A 15,332-nucleotide genomic window follows, 5' to 3' on the forward strand; every position below is an offset into this window, starting at 1 on the left:
TATAGCATACATATATATTATATTTATATATGTAAATTTTATGTAAATATATCACTTATGTTTATTTTCATCTATTGTTAAATGTAATTTGCATAAGTAAGTTTGATGGTTTGGTTTAATTTTTGCATAACTTATGCAATGTGTTTATTGTAATTTTCAAAAAATGTTTAATTTTATTGTTCATGCATTACAATAGTAGTAGAATTATCTGTATTGGTTGATAAGAATAGTATTTTATGATTTTACTGTTTTGCATGTATTTGTGTTTATCTTTTCCCCTTTTTCCTTTTGTAGCATCCCAAGCATATTCACATCTATGAAATATAGATGACTGTATTACTACTGTGTCTCCAAGCATGAGGCTTTACCGATAAGCTTTGTGAAGGTAACCTTGACCTGATCACGAGACCTATTGCCCAACACAAGTCCATTAACATGTTCGGAGACTTGCCCGGGAAAGCGGGGTTATGTCCTACACGCCCAAAAGGTGTTCCCTCTACCTTGCCACCCAATCTTAATTGTCTATACTTTGTGATGTGGTTACTACGTCCTTGGGAGTACTGCCCAAGCAGGACATGAATAAATTCAGAGGCAATCCCATGAACTTCCTCTTGGCCTTTCTCCCTTCCATGGAGCTCCACTGGGCTCCTCTATGACTATCTCTCTCTCTTCTTGACCTTCTCCTTCCCCGAGGCTGTAACCATCTCGGCCTGCATTCTCTATCTTAATCTCCTCAACCACCTTGTATTCCATTATCCTCATTTTCCGCCTTAAGGAAAATCATAGGGGTTGCCTGCCCTATCCAATCACTGATTTGTCGGTGTCTTTCATTCTCCACCCTGGTTCTCGGTTCCTACCTCTCCTCGGGTCCCATCACAAAGGTGAGCCCCTTCCCTTGTGGGACCCTGCTGGTCAGGGAAGTCCATTAAGGAAAACCCCACACTTGGCACCCCGGATTTGGGAGCGAAATTCCTTTGTCACAGGCATTCAAGCACGTGCAACTTGAGGAGCGATCACTGAGGTACGGAATCACAAAGGCGTGACCTTGCAGGTGGCCTCTGAAGGTGAGAAACGTCTTTTATTTCAAGTTCTTATTTTAGAAATTATCTAGAACCACGGGTCTATAAGCCTCATCATATACTCGTCACTGTAGACGGTTAATGTCTCTAATTGAACAGAAAGGTATTGAGATCTCTGAAGCATTGCTTAAATAGGCACTGAAGCAAAGCCTGAATTCCCAGCAAGGGGAGTTCCCAAAGTGCAGCTATGAGATCTGATTGGTAAAAGAAAAAAACGAGGCAGTATCAGAAAGAAAGACAAAATATCGCAAGTCAGTTGGAATACTTGGGAAACTACAAGGATGGCCTTGACGGCACAACCTGTGCAGACTTTAGGCATCACAGGTGCTGGAAAGCCAAGCCTCAGTCTAACCCTAATTCTCAAAATGAGGAAGGTCCCTCCATCTGTGGAGGAAAAAGCCTCTGCTCAAACCTATCTCTTAGGGCAGATGGCTGAGAGAGCGCCATGGGCAAGTCTAACACTTTCTCCTAATCTTTTCACTATGGAGGATTCCATTCCAAAAAGCGCAGAAGCCATGACGTTCAATGCGTTTGGCTCACTGCTCCCTCCTCTACCTTTTAAAACGTGGGAAATGAGGCAAAGGGCGTTAAACGCAAAGCCATTTCAGCATCCCGATCATAAGGTAGAAGGATCTTTCCAAATGCAAGAGGAAGTCCCTTCCTCGGAAGCTTTCAGTCTTCTCCAGCCACCTTCATCCTTTAAGGCTTCTTGTCTTGTGCAGCCCGCCCCCTCCCCCGCAGAACTCTGCAAGCCAAAAGGGCAATAAGGAGGCCACAGAGAGCCCCCTGCAAAGGAGAAGCAGGATTTCTAGATTGTGCCATAGCATGCAAAAACATGGGAAGCTCGCAGCATTACAGAGCTGATCAAAACTCTTTAGCAACAAATTTTACACCAGATGATTGGAAATTAAGACAAATATTACCTGCTGCTAAGAGCACATGGATTCTAATTACAATGCTACATTAAACAAGGAGGATTGACTTATCTCTCAGTCTCTTGCTCTTCCTTTCACTAAAGATACTAACAATATACTTAACTCACTTTCTTCAACTAACTGATCTATCCTTGCTATATCTCCCCTGTCTGTTGCTGCAGAAACAGACAGAAATATTCTATGTCAACCTCTGCCTCCACCCATGCTTAATGTAGTATTATGACCATTTAATATTTACAGAAATAAGCAGGTAGAAATGTTTCTCCTACAAAACTTAGAAATGATTCCAATAGTACAGAGGGAAGTTTAATTCAGCCTCTGGCCATTGAAATCCTGACTCCTCTAGAAATTCCAAGCAGAGTATTAAGCTTCTAGCTAAAGCATACGGGGCTAGATAAGACCAAAACAGACAAGTCCTAGAACCAAACCATTCTCATCAATTAATACAAGTTCATGGCAAGAAATTTCTTTACTTAAACATTGTTTATTGCAAAAGTGAGGCAAGAAAAAAGCCAAAAACCATAACTCTGTGCCATAACACGGTCATCTACCAGAAGTTACCTGGCACAGGTGAATGGTGAAAGCTTAATGAGCAAAGCTTAAACTTAGAGCAAACTTTTCATCACTTTGGGCTACAAGGGCTACACTTTAGGCTATAAGGTTAAAGTGCTGTGAGGAGACGATCTCTCACATAAGGACTATAAGATCATATCAAAGCATGAAAACTATTCCTTAAGCACCTAAAGGAAGACCAGTTTAAAAAAAAAAAAAGCAGAGCACATGTTTGTCCTAACTAGGAAGCAAACAGACATTTTGCTCTCATGAGGACAAATGGAGCAAAAAGACTTTCTTATCAGCAAACCTCTCCACTAGTTTAGCATTTCTAAAAGGAACAGGCCTTTTGAAGCAGCACCAGAGAATACAGGAGGACTATGATTTAAATGTAAAGGTATAAACCTGTTATGCAGATCTTTGCTAAAAGATGGTATTATTATGAAGCAAAATTTAAAAAATTAAATTGTCTTAATTTGGATTGGACATGGCAAAATCACATAAGAAGGTCCAATTGTATTTCTTATAAGGCAAAGTTTTAAAGTTAAAAAGTCAGAGAAAGACTTTTGTCATATGCTACAGGAGATATTTTATCTGTAATAATATTTTAAAAAGAATTATTGTTTAACTGTAGGCCAAAAAACAAGGTATAAACACAAATTTATCAAGGTTTTCAGAGGTAAAATCCTCATGGACTCTTGCAACCATGTGACTCACTACCAAAACTATTTGGATCTGGAAAGGAAACTTAATTCAGCAGTTTCATCAATTGATCCTGCCATATAGAAGGCAATGCACCTACACCTCAGGTTACAAGTTTTTATGGCAAGTATTGAATATTATCAAAAGCAAATTAAAAATCAGTGCAAATTTTTAATTGACCAACATCAATTGGCATACGCTTTAGAAAACTTTCCAATATATTCAAATTTTAAAAATGTAGGAATCATAAAATTTTTAAACAGGACATAAGGTCAACAAGGATAAAAATTAGCAGCCATTATTTAAAAACCTGTATAAAGTTAAAAAATTGTATGTAAAGCACATTACTGCCACTTTATCCAAAAAGCAAATTAATTAAAATTATTCAATATCAAAATAATATAGCATCAATTCTAAATATGAGACATTCTCAGCATTGCAAGGCATCAGAGTAAAAACAGTGCTGATAGGATTCAAATTGTTAATCAGTAATAAATTATTAAGGTTATTAATTGATTTGATTAACCAGTAACAGTGACTTATGTGTGGTTTAGAATGGGCAACACTACCACTTATTCAAATTGCAAATATCAATCCTAATCATTACTGCAGTAAAAAACCAATTACTAATGTACAAGCTCAAATGTTACTTGCACTAGGTGGTCCATTTTGGCAACAGAATCTTATAAAACTCATAGGTAAAATTGATAATTCCATTCATATTATCAAAATCTTTTCAGTAATAAATTTGACAATTTAAAAATAATATCACGGCAATTGCTATGCTTACACTTACTGCATCTATTTAGGGTACAGCAGATATTGTTAAATGCACAGTATAAGTTGATACAAAAGCAAAAGCTACATGCAGATAGGCTACTGCTTAAGATCACAGCACAAGCTGGTAAAATCAAATGTGATTTATAGTATAATGCTTTTATGAGTATTGGTTCAAAATGTGAATATTAAACATCTCATTGCAAAGCCAAGGTGAAATCATTTTCAAAGGCAAATGGCCTTGAGGACACTGCTTTTGAGCAGACACGGATCACTTGCACTCTCTGACACATCAGAGTGCCAAGTCCAGTATTCCTCAATATTTTATGCACACAAGTGAAATTAGCTACCAGTGCACAAAATCCTGTGAATGTTATCATGTCACTCATGCACTTCAGACAGGTGTCCGAACTAAACATTGTGGACTAAGGGAGGCATTACTACATGCCCCTATGGTATAAAAATCTAAAAGCTAATGTGATGGGAGATAATCACTCTCCTGATGTATAGGATCAAGCTCAAAATGATAAAGTATGCAAAGTTATTACAGATCTTTTAAATAATTGGGCATATCTAACTATTCCAAAACAATTGTGGAGTAACAGTGCTTGTAACAGCAAAACATGGGCTGAATGGGATAATCCATGGCCTAAATGCAAGCAATTTCAAAAGGGCTCAAAGGAATAGATAAGCCCCAAACTCCAAACACAAGGAGATATTTTCAGCCACTTTCTAATTTAACAAGACCCAATAAGGCTTTCTTTTGGGGTCGAGATTTCTGTTTATTTTCTCAGATACCAGAAGTCCATGGAAGAAAACTGAAATAATCCAGCTGAAAGACAGTCTGCCCAGAAAGTCAATGCAGATGTGCCTGGCACCATCCACAACATGGCACCAATGCCAGACAACAGGAAAAGCAGCCAATGAGCTGGAAAAACCATCACTGCTCTATAAGCAGGTCTAATGCAATATCCACACAAATGTACTTGTATGAAAGACAATACCTAGAGAAAAATATCATTGTTACTCACTAGCATTCTATTATGCCAGTATATGGGTATTTGTTGTAAGATCTAAGTTCATCATGTACCTGAAAACTTACCCTTTGAAGTATTTGTACAATATGTAACCTGCAATTATTTTAGTGGAATTGTTCCATGTTACCCAAATTTGATCAAATGAACATCATACTATTGAAATATTGAAACAGTACAGTGAATACTGTCCAATTGTAACACATTGTTGCTATCATCCAAAATGTATGTATAATATTTATCTTATAGGGTTCATTTTAAATTTGTAAGAACGAATTAGGTCTTCATTAGAATCAATCTTATTCAATAAGTTTTTGGAAAAGCATTGAAGCTTTTAAAAAGAAAAACGGGGTGGAAATGGTATTACTAACCATCTATCTCTCCTACACCCCAGAAGGAATATAAGCTAATATTATTAAATCACAATTCTCATGTAATGATAAATGTTACATTGTATGTTGTACATGGATTGGGCTGATTATTGCCAGATTAAGACTGTCAGGGACCCAACAGGATGATAATTTTGGGTCGAGGTTTTGTTTGAATGTTTACAGAGAATGAAAACACCTGGTCACCCACCAAGCACATCATGCCATGAGGCACGGGACCAGGAAGAGAAGCAGACGAGTACCATCTACAATGCCAGCTGATTGCATACCAAGCAAGCGGCAAGAAACCATTATTGGTGACTATAAAAACCAAACACTGACATTACACTACTTCTAATGACATTTACTATTCTACTGAAGGACAATTGTCATGCTGACAAACATTGGTCTTTTATAACTAAACCAATATCAAGCATGTCAACTTGTATGAACTAAACCCCACTCGTATATTTATGACGTCAGATGGATCCCACACTCCAAAGACTTTATCATGGGATCAAAATAGAAACAGCTACAATTGTTCAAACACTAATGTATATCTTTCATATTGGATATCCGTTATATATGTCAAAAGGAAATTTATTTTGTATGCATTGTAAAACTTGTATTGTAAAAAATTGATCTATCAACAAGGGTATAGACATTGGTATGAATCTCCAAAGGACAGGAGATAGAAATTTTTCATTCATAACACAAACCTAGCAACTCTGACTACAAAAATTATGTTCAATGCAAGAGATGTTGAACAGGAATGTTTAATGCACAGATGGTCCTGATGTCACTCTTAAAAAAGGGATGAGATATCAGGCAAAATGCACTTTAGAAATTTTTAATTAGGAACCAAGGTTATTGAAAATTGATCATCTACATCCATGTGTAGGTTATATTCCTGACAAAATCTATGTAGACATTATGTGCCAACTGCCATTGCTGTAGCTAAATGATAACACCATTGTTGATCACTACTCCTGAAACCCCATCTTAATGGAAACTCTTTCTTGCTCTCTAACACCAGTCCCAGAATTCAGACGGCCGCTGGATTCGGGGTCTATTAACTTCCACTTCAAGTACTGGAAGACGTTCTGGTACATGAAAGTAAAGCCTAGGTTGGACAATCTCTGTGGACGCGCAGTTGTTGAACCTCCTAGATGGAATAGGTTATTACACACATACATGGAGCAAGGGCAAAGTATACACTAAGTTTCTTCTTTTTTGGAGTATGTATTGAAAATAGGAAAAATTTTGGCACTAATAAGCTTGTATAAAAAGCACATTGAATATTATTCATTTACAACTAGGAAAAATAAGTTACATCAAACTCTGTATGATCAAGTAACTGTAGAAATTGCTTCTACATAGAAAGCAACTCAAGCTTCTATCACTCCAAACATTGGTTTGGTGGAATGAATTTTGCAAACATTAGTTATATTATATTCTTGGTTATTATATTGATTAATTCATTTATAGCAGAGATTTAAATAAGGCTCATGTAAGAAATATGCAGCCAGAATGTACAAAGTCATTTCATTAGCTTCATTTTTGTTACGTCTTCAACAAATCAAAATGTTATATTTATGGCAAAATTGATATTTGTATTAATGTTTGCACTACTGTTTGAAAAATGTAAAAGATGCTAATATCTTTGGTATGCTATTTAAAAAAAAGGGGATAAGACAGAAAGTATTTTTAAGAACATTTTTATACCATTTTTATATCATTTTAATCCTTTTGAGCAATTTTGATTTGATGCTCTCACTTTCTTTTCTCTGAATATTTTGATTATACTATGTTGTTTTCATTTTTCTCTTATATTTTGAAGTATATTTCAAGTACTTTTAACACTCTAATCCTGAGCTATGAAGGTGCAAATGTTTCTCTTAATATGTACCCAACAGAATCAGATTACAAGAATGTGACAGCAATTGTTAAAGTTGCAGGTGACTATCCTGGGAAACCATCACTGATTGCATAAAAAGGGAATGCAAAGGACACCTCAATGGGCCAGACAGCCAAAGCCACACACATACAGGCATATATTCCATAAGAGATGGATATATGTGGACTGCTGAGATTGGAGGTCCTGGGACACGGTGCTTGACACCCTCATTCACAGGTGGCTCGGGTATCAAAGTCCAACCATATTGCCATGTGGCAGGCATCTAGGCGGGTACATCCCTAAAATGCACAATCAGTACAAGGGAGAAAAAGGAAATTCCCCTTCATATCCAGATGCAGTCATCTTTTATCTTGCTACAAAAGCACTGGCAACTTCTTGTAATCCTAACTATATGTGGGTGATAATCTAATGCACCCGTCCTATGTTCTATGGGACTACTACCTCAATAATTCAGGACAATCAGAGTGAAAACTATTTTCTCATTACTTTTGTCATTATTTTTAATCGTTTATGAAAATTTTTCATCTTTGATTTTGATTGTTTAGTATTAAGAACACATTTTATCTTTGCAATAATCTTTATGAGCAAAGAGGAAGATTTTATTATTGTTGATAATCACACTTACTTTTTTCAGCCAAGGCTTTGGCAATATTTATTGAATATCTATTTTTAATCACTTGAAGCATCAATTGGTGATGCTACATGATTTTTATATTTTTAATTTTGGTCACATTTCTATATCAACCACCTTTCATAAAAAAAAAAAAAAGGGGGGGATATGTAGCATCCCAAGCATATTCACATCTATGAAATATAGATGACTGTATTACTACTGTGTCTCCAAGCATGAGGCTTTACCGATAAGCTTTGTGAAGGTAACCTTGACCTGATCACGAGACCTATTGCCCAACACAAGTCCATTAACATGTTCGGAGACTTGCCCGGGAAAGCGGGGTTATGTCCTACACGCCCAAAAGGTGTTCCCTCTACCTTGCCACCCAATCTTAATTGTCTATACTTTGTGATGTGGTTACTACGTCCTTGGGAGTACCGCCCAAGCAGGACAGGAATAAAATCCAGAGGCAATCCCATGAACCTCCTCTTGGCCTTTCTCCCTTCCATGGAGCTCCACTGGGCTCCTCTATGACTATCTCTCTCTCTTCTTGACCTTCTCCTTCCCCGAGGCTGGAACCATCTCGGCCTGCATTCTCTATCTTAATCTCCTCAACCACCTTGTATTCCATTATCCTCATTTTCCACCTTAAGGAAAATCATAGGGGTTGCCTGCCCTATCCTATCACTGATAGGATCCCTGTCTTTCATTCTCCACCCTGGTTCTCGGTTCCTACCTCTCCTCGGGTCCCATCACAAAGGTGAGCCCCTTCCCTTGTGGGACCCTGCTGGTCAGGGAAGTCCATTAAGGAAAACCCCACACCTTTCTTGATTAAATCCCCAGAATAGGATAGTATTGGGATAAGATAGTTGAATGTAGATTATTTATTATTTTGGGTAGAAATTTTAGTTTAAGGAATATGTAAGTATGGTAGTGCACAAATGCCAAAATAGTGATTTCAACACAATTTTGGCTTTGTTCAAAGGGGGGACTGTAGCAAGGGAAGTTTGCAAGTCTGACTGACAGCCTTCAAACTAAGATTCCACAGAGCTGCCTGGGCTAGCATTCTAAGGCGGCTGGGGAACTGACAACTGTCTCTCTCAAGCTGGGTAGCAGACAGAGAGGCTGTGTGTCAAAGTTTCTTCCTGAAGAAACCAACTGCGGAGCTGCCAAGGACTTGGATTATCTTTTCAAAGGTTGAGTGAATGTTCCCCAACACACTGATGGACCGTGTGCATGGGTGTGAACCTTCTCCCTTCCTGGACCTTGTGAGGACCCCTACATCTTGACTCTGCAGTTTGACCCAACCAAGGACTCTGGAGTTGTAAGAATCTGGCCCTGTGGCCATTACTAAATCCTTTTATCTTTTATTAGTTTATTTAGTTAGATTAAGGTTTACTTAGAAAGTCTAAGAATCTGGGTGGGTTCATAGAAATAAATCACTCCCTGATTCCCCATCCAAATTCCTTATCCATTTAGCTTATAAACTTGTTTTATATATTTGTTAGTGATCCCTTCTGTTTCCCTTCCCTAAAACCTCCATATTATAGAACCAATACACAATATTGATTCTAAGATGGAAGGTAAAAATTAAAAACAAAACAAAAAAAAACATTACTTTTTCAAATCTGGCCTCAGACATGTTCTAGCTGGGTGACCCTGGGCAAGTCACTTAACCCCCATTGCCTAGGCCTTACCACTTTTCCACCTTAAAACCAATATACAATATTGATTCTAAGATAGAAGGTAAAAGTTAAAAAAGCAAAACAAAACAAAAAATCCCAAACACAATACTTTTTCAAATCTGGCCTCAGACACATCCTAGCTGTTGAAGGGGCTTGGCTCTTTTTGGACTTCCGTTTTGGAGCAGACACGGCTCTTTCCATAATGTAGGTGAGGTCTAGGCCTCTGGCCTAGACACGTGTTTTTTCTTATCCTGTATTTTCTTTTAATCCTTAACTTTAATAAACCTCTAAAAAATATAATACTCCTTGCAGAGAGAAACTAATTTCTACCTGCCTCAGATGCCTCAGTCTCCCCATATTCCATAAATTTTAATCTTTACAGTTATGGCGACCTAATGGGAAAAAAAACTCAATCTTCTGAATTCTTTTCTGATCTTTAATTCAACTTTTAATAGCTAGTGCCTAGAAAATTTTTTTTTTGAGCCATATCTCTCTGGCCAAGGTTTTCTACCCTCACAAAGCTGCTACAGACTCTGCACCTGCTGCCCACCCCACCTGGCTCGGCCCGCCGCTTCCTGCCTGCAGCCTGCAGCCCTGATCATCCTCACCTGGTACCTGGTCCCGGCCTTGACCACCCCCGCAGCTGCTCCTGCTCCTGGCCTCTCACCGGGCCACTGCCTGCCTATTTCTGCGCCCCAGACCCAGGAGCCCGACCCAGCCGGCTCATCACCCAGATCCTTGGAGCAGATCGCTCAGGACTCATTGCAACCAGCTGGTAACAGTATTGGCCACTTGGGCGGAGGGGAGAGACCAGAGGGAAAGGAGAAGGGTAATTTCCCTTAGGCTAAGCCTCCACGTGGCTGGGGGTATTGGCCACAGGGGTATCAGAGAGGGGAAAGAGAGAAAAGACTAGAGAGAAGAAACAGATCTTTTCAAACAGAAACCTAAAAAGCAATGGCCTGTTTAAAAGGCTTTTTGACTCTTCTGGCAATTTCATTGATTTTACCTGCCTGTCTGGGAGCAGACTCAGCCCAAAGATTCAACTTTAACTTTGGGGAGGAAAATGGGTGGCCCAGCGAACTGGAAGCCAGGCCCAGAGACGGGAGGTCTCTAGTTAAAATCTGGCCTCCGATGCTTCCCAGCTATGGGGCCCTGGACGGATCCCTTGAACCCCATTGCCTAGCCCTTACCACTCTGCCTTCTGACAATAGACATTTAAATGGATAAGAACCCAAGGAACTTTGAAGAGACTAAAGGCTACATTCTAAGGCATTTCAGACTCCGATGGTTTATAAAAAAATCTCTGTATTCTATTGCATTTTTTGTTTAAGGTTTAACTTTGTGATTTTAAGTTCATATATTACTGGATTCAATATTATTCTGCTTGAACTGAAGGTTGAGTGAATTTATTTTGAATGTACTGAGTTTTAAAATTCTGTTGTTTTCCCCTATAACTGTGTTGAAAAAATATTATTGTGAATAAGCCCATATATGAAAAAAAAAGCTTTTTTCTATTTTGCCGAGGATAGATGGACTTCAGAACTGGTTATAATTGGATTAACAACCTTGGAAATTTTAATGTGCTAAATACCTCAAATGATTTGATTTTAAGGGTTTTTAAATATGATTTTTGGAATTTTTTTAACAATCTGGTTATTTTTGCCTGCCCCTACCACGAGGTAAGGCCCATTAGCTGAAGTGAAATGTATTTTATAACCCCCAACCTTCCCACATGTGAATGGAAGTTGGGCAGTTAATTTCAGGGCATTTGTACCCTTAAAAAGCCTCCAAAAGGAGCACCCCTTTATTTATACTCTTCAGCTCACTACTTTACTTGCACCAGAATGATATATAGATTTCTTGATTATGTTCTTAACCCAAGATGAGTTTTACTTTGTTTTAAAAAATATGTTTAAATACCAAGGTTGAAGGATTGCTATGTTTGTAAAAATTGTGACAAATGTCCGTCAATTCATAGGTTTTAAAAATGTCATACAGCAACTTATGTGAAATATGAAAGTGTGTTTGTTTGCTATTGTAATTAATTGGGCTATTGAGAATTTTGGGAATTTTGATATCTACATATTTGTACTTCTGTATTTTTAAAGATGAAAAAATTGTTAACCTTGTTCAATTCATTTGCCTTCTACTCACAGTGATCATGGCCAGATACAAAGAGGAAATGGATCTCATTTTTGGTGAGAAAGCCTTGCATTTTATATTTTCTTAGCTGACAAAGATTGTCAATGATTATAAGCTATATTTTTGAATTTTTTAAAGCTCTTTTATTATTATATTTTTCTTGCATGTGCAATATACTTTTTCAGTTTTTTTATTATTTTTCTCTCCTTTTTATATTTGAAGCACATGTCACCAGCATTAAGATTTTCTTTAACCTTTTGATTTTCAGTGCTACAAGTTTAAGATACATTTGCTAATACATGCCCTAAAAAGCTTGTGACTATAAAAATGATGCCACTAATTATTTAAATAAATTATGGGACTTTGCTTAATGATTCTGTCTGATTCCAGGACAAGAGATACACACAAGAGCCATTTCATAGGGCCAAAGAAAGGCCAATCTAGGATGGATTGATGCACTTCTAGGCTAATACAAAGGTCTTGAACCTAGTGTGAAGACTCGAGGTTACTATGTTTAACATATGTTAAGACATAGGCTTTCCTTGTATCCACACTCACTCTGAAGGTACTCACAGACGAGTATCCCCAAACCTTGGCTCCTATAATCTGGTCCCCTTTTCTGCCTCTCATAGTGTGGTACCTTTCTGTAGTCCTGGCAATGACTGGGTAAATGCATCATTACTTAGATCATTTTGATTGGGCCCTGATTGAAGGACCTGTTATAGATTTATTTTTCTTCTACTTGGAATTTTTACACATAAGACTTTGATAGTCTACATTTTCATCCAGAAATTTTTCTTTTGGATTTTCTGATGTCTTTTTAATATCTCTTGCCAATTGATTCATATACCTCATACCTCAGCCATGCATCCCTAAGTGATCCCTTTTTTTTATATCACCCTCTTAACGGGGGGAATGTAAAAAAATATCATTATTTAAATTGCAAAGTTAAATTCCTTTTGAGAAGAATTTTAGGTAAAGAAGATGCTACTTCCCTGAATTCAGAAACTGAACTGTTGGAGAAGCCATCATGAAGAAGCCTTCAGACCACGAACTGCACAAAATGAACTTTGGGTGTGGTTAATGAACATTTATTTGCATGCATACTTTCATGCCAAAGGGGACTGCCCCCTAACTGGCTTTCTGTCAATGCGTCCAGTAATTCTTGGTTTTATTCTTTTCTTTCTCTTATCCTCAATTATTGTAATCTTTAAATTGATTATGTTTTCATGATCCTTTGGAAAAAAATTAATTTTTTGCAAATGATCAAAGGGGGGGAATGTAAAAAATAGACTTGAATACAGGACTACAATCCCCATGAGCCTTTGCTCCACTTCCCCAGAATGCCTTGTAATCTCACCTGGGCCGAGATCGAGAAGGTATTTAAGTTGATTCAAAGGCTTTTGAAGGGGCTTGGCTCTTTTTGGACTTCCGTTTTGGAGCAGACACGGCTCTTTCCATAATGTAGGTGAGGTCTAGGCCTCTGGCCTAGACACGTGTTTTTTCTTATCCTGTATTTTCTTTTAATCCTTAACTTTAATAAACCTCTAAAAAATATAATACTCCTTGCAGAGAGAAACTAATTTCTACCTGCCTCAGTCTCCCCATATTCCATAAATTTTAATCTTTACACTGTGTGACCCTGGGCAAGTCATTTGATCCCCATTTCCAAACCTCTAGTGCTCTTCAGCCTTGGAGCCAATACACAGAATTGATTCTAAGATGGAAGGTAAGGATTAAAAAAGAATGTCAAAGAGATGAGGTCCCATGTGCTTTTATTCAGCCTCTCAGATTTTCTCCTCTACTTTAGCTTTTCCAACATTCTCTGCCCCGTTTGCATTCCCTTCTATGGTTTTGCTTCTTTTTCCTACACCAGGTACTGGAAGGGGGCTTGGTTTTCTGGAATTCTCCCCCTCTGACCTCAGATTTGGGGTCCCTTCCCTCTTTTCCCCAAGCCAGAGAACCTTGGGGCTGTTTGGGGAGCCTCCGGGCGAACAAACATAGGAGAGGACAGGCTTCAGGACAGTTGGAAGCATTCCATGATGGCCTTTTCCATCTTTTCCCTCTTTAAGTTGGATGTGTAAGAAGTCCAGGGAAATGTCTGGGACTCAGCCTCGCACTCAAAGAGCTGAGCGGAATTCTGGCTTAGCCTTTGGCTGGCTTTTTCCTGGGAAAGTCAGTTCATCTGTGTCTCAGTCATCTCCCCCCAGAGTACCTGCTGTGCAGGACTGAACCAAGTGCTTTGTAAACATGGAAGCTTCGTGTCACTGCACGTGAGCTATGGCAGTCATCCCAAGTCCTACTTGTACCAATAGTCTGGGTGCCCAGAGCTCAGTGGTTACTTAACCCTTTAGAATCTAGGGATAGCTCTGAGGCTAGAGGTATTAGGAGATGTTTTTTCTTTTTTTAAACCCTTACCTTCCATCTTAGAATTAATACTAAGTATTAGTTCCAAGGCAGAAGAGTGGTTAGGGCTAGGCAATGGGGGTTAAGTGACTTGCCCAAGGTCACACAGCTAGGACGTCTCTGAGGCCAGATTTGAACCCAGGACCTCCCATATCCAGGCTGGGTTCTCTATCCACTGAGCCACCTAGATACCCTAGGGAAATTTCCAAATGTATAGGTCACAGTTCCAAATGTCTAAACCCCCACCGGGGTGCTCTCTTCCCATCATAATCAGTTCATGTCAATTATCCAGATTTAGTTACCTTTAGAAAGGATAGAAATTTACTTAATTAATGGTACAGTCAATAAAAAGCATCCCTCTTCTCCCAACATCTACAAACAAATTAACCAAGGGAAAGTGGATTCAATCTTAGAGAATGCCTCTGACAAAGCGTGAGCACAGCTCCTGGAAGTCCTTCTGTTTGATGTCTTCAATGTGTTCCTTTTTAGGCATAGTATACTTTTTTTCTCTCTTTCTTTCTTTTTTAAAACTTTACCTTGTCTTAAAAATCAATACTGTGCATTAGTTCCAAGGCAGAAGAGTGGTAAGGGCTAGGCAATGAGGGTCAAACGACTTGCCCAGGGTCACACAGCTAGGAAGTGTCTGAGGCCAGATTTGAACCCAGGATCTCCCATCTCTAGGCCTGGCTCTCAATCCACTGAGCCACCCAGCTGTCCCTAGGCTTCTCTTGGTAGAGCCTCTCATCTAGCCCAGATGCAAACTCTCTTTTCATCTGTTTTGGCATTGCTGCTATGATTATGGAAAGAAGAAGGGAAACTCCAAATCTTCTGGTCTTTAAAAATTTCCAGGACCCTTTTTCTACCTAAGGGGAAGGAAGGAGTGGAGAGGAGACTGAGGCTCCTGGAATGCTCTCTCCCAGGCTTGCTTTTCACAGGAATTCCAAACTCCATCTACATTTCTAGCTTTAACCAGAGTGCACAGGGCATCACCAACCCCAACAAACCGCTGCACCTTGGGGAATGTCCAGGCCTGTTCAGACTTAGTTAATAAACATCTTCTAATTTTCTTTATGCAGGAAGGGTGATTTGCTGAATGACCCCAACTCAGAGCATTCATTATT

Source organism: Monodelphis domestica, chromosome 3 (assembly GCF_027887165.1).
Source record: "Monodelphis domestica isolate mMonDom1 chromosome 3, mMonDom1.pri, whole genome shotgun sequence".
NCBI lineage: Eukaryota > Metazoa > Chordata > Mammalia > Didelphimorphia > Didelphidae > Monodelphis > Monodelphis domestica.